The 7,236-nt window shown below is 46.9% G+C and overlaps 1 pseudogene across 1 annotated transcript; it reads left to right on the top strand.

The window, feature by feature from the left end:
• Positions 1-2,915: 2,915 nt before the first annotated feature.
• On the top strand, positions 2,916-5,351 carry LOC147733041 (nucleolin pseudogene; annotated as a pseudogene). Its single transcript, XR_015308505.1, has one exon. The product of XR_015308505.1 is annotated as a nucleolin pseudogene (transcript).
• Positions 5,352-7,236: the final 1,885 nt, after the last annotated feature.

The raw sequence follows: 7,236 nt of genomic DNA, 5'->3' as shown, positions 1-7,236 counted from the left end.
TGTTCAATATATCTTTCACTTTGATATAGGTGTCACTGTCGTCGGTTGGGATCTCTCGCACTATCTTGCTGATCTCGCGCCCTCCTAGATTGCGAAGGGTTATTATTTTGTCTTTGTCTGTCTCGATTCTAGAGCCTTCAATGTAGTCCTCAAAGTCCTCCAGCCATTCCTGCCATTTGAGGCCCATGCTGCTTCCTGTCGTGATTATTAAGGGTTCCGGCGCTCGCAGGTGCGTGCCTTTGACTTCCTTTTTGGCGGGAGTGTCTTGCGCGTCTTGCGCGGGAGGGTTGGACATCTTGGTGGTGAGGTTTCAGTTCTGGTGCTTGACCCTGGTCGCAGTTGCTGGTGTCCGTTCCCTCTACCTCTTACTGTAGGTACCAATGCTTGTTTGTTTCTTGCTGCACTCACTGGGCACTGATTTCTCGTTGTCCGCCCTTCAATGTGACAATTTGGTGCTGCCAGTGCTTATTTGGGGTTGTCCGCCTGACCCAAAGATGGCCGCCCTCTGTTCTAATAGGGTCTGTCTCTAGAGCTGCCTGACTTTAAAATGGCCGCTCCCTTCCGTGAGACACGAGGCTTTCTCTCACTCTCCAGGTGCACACACACGTCGCTGCACTGCTGGGCTCGCGCATGCAGGTAGCTGCCGGTTGCTGCCTTTCAGGTAGGCTCAAGCTGCGGGGGCGTTTGGCTGGCGGGCCACTCGGCGCTGCCTCCTCATCACGCGCGCGCCGACCTGGCGCTATTCTTCGCGCGTCAGCTTCCCTCGCCTGCACAGTGTCGCGCAGTGAGCTGGGGCAATGTCGGAGTGGGCTCCCGACTTTCACTCACGGTTTGGCGGGTGGTCAGGCGGGTCTCGCGCCTCCAGCGCGGCCGGCTCTCTTCTTCCGGCGCCCTGCCTTCGATCCTGGCGGGCTTCGCGCGTCCAGCGCGATCGGTTCTCTTTCTCGGCGCCCTCGCTCGGCGCACTGTCTGCTCTTCTTCGCTCGTTCTGAGGACCGCCTGGTCACGCTCAGACTTCTCTTGGTCACGTCGGGGTCTCTTCCGTGGCGCCTCAGGACCACGGTTACAGCGGAGCTCTGGGCGCTCTACGCTGCGGGACGGGGTTTGTTCTGGTGGGTTTGCAGCTATATCCCACCCTCGTTGCCAGCTGTCGTGTCCCACTCAAATCACACACGGACACTGACTGAATGTGTACGAGCTCTTTATTCAACATCTAGCTCGGTCCCCGTCCCTACTCTATCTGACCCTTTCCTGTCTTGACCCCACCTCTTCCCCTCTACCCACCTAGCTCCTCCCACCCCAACTACTGGACTGTCAACTCTATTACAAGCTCAAACTGTTTACACCAAACATTACGACAAACGAAGAAACGTGAAGCACACTGGATTGGAAAGAGGGGAATGGGTGCGAGTAAAGCTGGCCACACTACAAAGGAAAGGCGAGAGCAAATACAGCAAGCCCATGCAGGTGAAGGAAGTAATGGGCAGAGCGGCCTTGCTGAGCGACGGAAATGTGTGGTCGCAAGACCGCATGGCGAGATGTAATAAGATTCTATGCTGGAACAATACTGGAACAGAAGGCGTAGATGAGGAAGGACCACAAGAACATTGGGAGAAAGAGCCTGATGTAAGGAGAGAACAACAAAAGAAAAAGGCAGGTGAGGCCGACCAGGAGCAGGTGGTTGGAGAGGACATTAGTAGAGGAGATGCAAGAGCGGCTGCGCTAGGAAGCGGAGAAAGGAGCAAAGGAGCGGCCACGACCACCCCGGTAAGACTGACCAGGAGGGGTAGAGCGGTGGTCAAGCCAGTAAGATTCAGAGACTATGACATGAGCGGCGAACTGTAAGTCACATTGTTTGGGATTGGAAAAAAGGGGAGATATGTAGTGAGCGTTCTAGTGTTGCACGTCACGTAGGCTACGTGACGTGCATGGCGGCCATGTTAGGCTGCGCGCGCAGAGTGAGCAGATAAGGGCGAGAGCCGGCACGAGCAGGACAGGCTTGGCGCTCCTTAGGGGAAATTACAGAATAAAGTGTATAAACTTCACAGTGGCTCTTGCACATTATTGAGAGGGGAATCATCATTACACCCAGTTGTCCAAATTACCTGAGAAGTGGCTTGCAGTAAAGGGGGCAGAGTCTGCAAGACCCCGCGTGCTGTGGCAGATCACAAGTGGCAACTGACAGGTAGGTGGCAGGCGGTTGTGCAATCTATCAGCAGTATTCTAAAATAAGGGAGGGATGCTGAGTGCCACCCGGCCTATACACTACAAAGTATCCAGCACTGCACGCCGAATGCCCGGCTTGGCCCGAGGTTATATATAAATGGGCATTAGGTCACTCTGGTCTTTTTTTGACACCTTCATCCACAGTGCACGTCTGTGTTTGTTCGGGATACAACGCCTAACCACTCTAACCAGGCCCAGGCTGGACCGCTACACATAGATCCTAATACTATTTTAATGCACTTCGTCTGCTGGTCTGCACTGGCATGTGAGCTGCTATTTACATGCCCAAAAGGGTAGAACTACAAAGAAAAACTGAAAAATGGGGAATTGGCTCATCTAGGACCACCCGATGCCCAGTTTCTACACCAAACGCTGCTTAGATTAATATTAGGAGACAATTTTGAAGTTGTGCTGTCCATCTCGCACAATGCTTGAGTTGCCATTTCCAATCATTTTCAAAGACAGCTCAGGGAGATATTATGATTTATAAAAGTACCACGAATACTGTTTACTTCTTTTGTAACTGATTAAAAAAAAAATAATAATAAAGACCAGGGCGTATCAAAACACTAAAGATCTCTGCGATCGCAATGTGAATTGTCGGGTCTGTCTTCTACATCTTTTGAGTTAAGTCTTTCTTCCTTTGTCGATAGTAGTTTATTTATGTCTATGGGGTGTTCGTCTCTTTTCTATGTCTGTGACCACGCTCTCAGCCTGCACTTTACAGACTCGCGGCTCGGTTCGAATTCGTTTCCCTCGTGCTCGTTTATCCAGCTTTCATTAGCACACCGCCGGCAGTCGTGCGGGTGAGCCCAGGTACTGTGTCAGTCTACAGGAACACCCGCAGATACCTGTCACCGCTTGCCGCACGAAATTGCCACCTCAGGCAGCGACCCCGCCCTCCCCCCTCCTGTCTTGGACATCATGGTGAAGGACACGCCAAAAAAACAAGGCAAGAGAAAAAACCCAGACCAACCTGAAGAAGGCGACGATAATGGCCGTGAGAAAGAGGGGGTACCTTCGAAGGTAAAGCTGACGCCAGCAAAGGCATCTGGTATGCCTAGGAAGCAGGCATCAGTGCCCGGAGTGATGGCTGCTAAACCTGGCAAGACGCGTGCAACACCTGCAAAGTCTTTAATCAGTCCGGGAAAGAAGACTGCAGGTGCTAAAAAGGCAGCCAGTGAAGAAATGGAGGGTGATGACGAACCCGAAGAGACTATTGCAGATGTCATTCTACCTCCAGCCAACGGAAATGAGGCTTTGAAGAGTGATAATGCAGTTAAAGAAATCGCGAACGTATCCAATAAGCGGAAAAAGGCACCGAAGAGAAGTGAACTAGGAGACGAGAAAGCAAATAAAGCGACTGAAAGCTTCACGCTGTATATTCGCAATCTAAACGCTGCAAAGCGTTTTGATGATTTAAAGGAAGCCATCCGGCAGTTTTTCTCTGAACAGAAGTTCACCGTTTGTGATGTCCGAATTGCAGGATCAAAGAAATTTGGTTATGTCGATTTCCCCAATGAGGGAGATTTGGAGAACGCTCTTAAACTAAATGGGGCGACAATTCTTGGGTTGGAAACCGAGATGGACAGAGCTCAAAGATGCGACAGCAGCATAAAAAACAAGAAAGAAAGGACTGAACGAATTTTGTTTGCCAAGAATCTGCCATACAGCACAACAGCTGATGATCTGCGAAAAGTGTTTGAAAATGCGGTAAATATAAGAATTCTTGCTTCAAAGAAAAAAGGCACTAGCAGAGGCGCTGCATCCATAGAATTCAAGTCTGCAGCAGAGACCGAGAATGCTCTGAACGAGAATCAAGGGGCCGTTGTTGGAGGAAGACAAATAGTTTTACACTACGCAGGCGAAAAGACTACAAATATGCAGAGTGATTTGGTGACTGTGGTCGTGAAAAACCTAGCATATAAAGCCACAGAATCGTCTCTCCAGAACGTTTTTAAGAACGCAGTATCCATTAGAATACCAAAAGATGATTCAGGCAGATCCAAAGGATTTGCCTTGGTCGAGTATCCAAACAAGAAAAGTGCAAGGAAAGCAATGGAATCGCACAAAAATGTAGAAATCGAAGGCAGGCATATCTGCCTGGAACTCCAGGGCGCACCATCAGAGAAACCAAAGACTTTGTTTGTCAGAGGACTTTCAGTTGACACAACAGAAGAAAGGTTGAAAGAAGCCTTCGATGGGGCTGTGGGAACTAGAATAGTCACTGACCGAGCTAGTGGAGCATCCAAAGGGTTTGGATTTGTGGATTTCTCCACTGCTGAGGATGCCAGTGCAGCAAAAGAAGCAATGGAAGATGGGGAAATTGATGGTAACAAGGTGATAGTAGAGTTTGCCCAGTCCAAAGGAGAACATGCAAAAGGAGGCGGTAGTGGAAACCTAATTAAAGGAAAAGGAGGTAATGCTGGAAGAGGCAGGGGAACGTCTCGTGGTGGAAGAGGTACTGAAAAAGGCAGAAAAAAAGATAAATCTCGAGGAAGAGGGAGGGGAAGTGGTGGAGCCCATTCTGAAATCGGAGGGAAAAAAATCAAACTGACTGAGTAAACACCTTATTCCCCATTCCCCCCCCCCCCCATTTTATCCTGCTACATGGGAATCCAGATTTGATCAGTGTTCCTATTGGCTCATCACCTTCTCAACTGGGCGACCACGCTTTGTATTCTGTTACTTGCTGGTCCACCATGGAACGTGGAAAATAAAACTACAGGTCCAAGAATGCAAATAGCTGGTAGACAAAAAGCCAAGACTAGCTAATAGTATTACACATGATAGAGGATATACTGGTCTCGTTCTGATAACCATCTGGCACTGTATGTGATTGGATGGGCAGACCTTAATGTTGACACCTGGAAATATTGCAGCATAGTGGGATAAGCATTGGGAGCAGTTCTCTTTGCTGGATTCTTGCTATAGAGACTTCGTATTTTTAACGAGTGTTGACTATGGGAAGTAATTTTCAATTTGTCATCTATAACATTTTATTGTGTGAGAATGATTGTGGTTTCCCTGTTTTTTCCATGTGCCTGTACAAATAAGTGTTTCGTATCCTTGTTAAACCTTTTAAGGTTTAATGGTCTGGGCAATAAACATGATCAAAGATTTAAGCAGCCTTCTTTTTTTTTAAATGTTTTAATTTTTTTAGACGGTATGAACAGAGTTGGCTAGTTGAGTGAATATATACTGTCTGCAGTGGATAATCCAAACAGGAAGCTGATTAGTGTAGTTGTCATATCTACGCACAACTGATATTCCAGGGTGAGGATGTTGGGGCAAAGCTTCAATCCTAATTAAGTGTATGTTTGAAACAGAGTTGTATTTCTAAGGGTGTTGCATGGATAGTGAGAGGGGAGTGTTGTGGAGTCGCATGGACAACAAAAAAAATGATGGAAAGATTCCTTGAATCATTGTCACTCCCTGGTAAATATTATGGGTTGCAGTTCAGTTCTCTTTTTTTGTTGTTGTTTTTTTTGTCCTCCATGCCATTGCAGGGCGGAATCAGCAAGAAGCAAATTATCCTTGGTACTGCTCCAATAAGAAAAGTCCAATCCAAACCACCAGGCCCAGCCCCTATGAATGGGAACATAAGCAACCCCAGAACGGTTTTGGCCTATCTGGGCTTCGCCAGTAGGGTGCAGCTGGAGTATTTGGTACAGTGAGCATTGGTCTCATGCCTGGGCACATCCAGTGCACTTACAGCATTGTGCTCAAAGCATTCCACACATCAATGTTTTGCAATCTATCGCTGGGAACCATGACACTGAGAGTGGACCATTGCACCTTGGGTGTTGGGCTAGTCATACTTGGATTGCTGTAGGATATATCAGACGGAGGAAAGTAGCCCAGACACACTGCGAAGCTGCCTATAGTTCAAGTCAAAGATGCTTTATTCGGTATGTAAAAATACAACCATATAGCAACAGACATAATAACCAAAACAACATACATATATATCAGGTTTTTTGGAGCATGTTTCCGCTAAAATATGTACAAAGTGTATCAAAGTAAAACGTAGAGTATTATAAAATTATTTCTGTGTACAATATAATATAGCAGCATTCGTCCGATATTAATATATGCCTATAGTTTATGGGGTGGTCCATGCTATGGAAAAGGGGCATAGAACGTGGAGGGGAAGTCCAAAAACGAAAACCGGTGGGCATGTGACTGTAGTAGGATCCAATAAATTAGAGGATGTTTTGAGCGCTGTGACACTAGGAATGCTTATGGGGACAGTGACACTCGGGGATATTTAATTGTTTCTTCACAGTGCGTAAACGCGCATGACATTGTTGTGGCAACACTTACAAAACTGAGCACACTCAATGCAACTAGCTACTCCATAAGCATTTGGGTAACTGGGCTCACCCAATTTCTTTTGACTCTACAGTTGCAATAAAAATGCACCCTTTGGAAAGAACAGACCTTTCTTTTGGTTCCACACATATTGCTACATCTTTTGCCTTTTCGGAAGATTTATATTAAACTGTCTAGTCTGTAAATTCCAAGATCCACACATTTCTACAATGCTGAAGAAAGGGATTCCAGCATTTGACCCCTCCTGGAAATTAGACATTTTAAGCACTGTCACAGGTGTCACAGAAGGTTCTACGTAATTACAAAGGTGTCGTTTCCTGACATGGTCCATGTGTTTGGATGTTGTTTTGAATTTTAGTCCTTTCTAGTACAGTTGGGTCTTATTCAGGACATTGGTGCAGATTGTAGTGTTGTTGCTGTTTCCAGTTCCTCCTAGGTCACTGGTCCCTTTTTAGGTCTCGAACCTGCGCATGCGCTGCTCTGTGAGATAATTGGTGTGTGGGCTTTTAAAAGTCCTACAAGTGATTCCAGTGGTTCACTGGAACCATCCCTGTGGGAACACAATACTCTCCTCTCTCGCCACAAAAGGATTCCAACACAGTTTTTTTTGTTCTTGAGTAAATTTCAAATGTTTATTTCTTTGGATTTTTCAAAGATATTCATTTAGTTCATTGT

This window comes from Lissotriton vulgaris, chromosome 2_1, assembly GCF_964263255.1.
Source record: "Lissotriton vulgaris chromosome 2_1, aLisVul1.2, whole genome shotgun sequence".
NCBI classification, from domain to species: Eukaryota; Metazoa; Chordata; class Amphibia; order Caudata; family Salamandridae; genus Lissotriton; species Lissotriton vulgaris.
The sequence above is the reverse complement of the archived record's forward strand: the minus strand, read 5'-3'. Positions and strand labels throughout refer to the sequence as shown.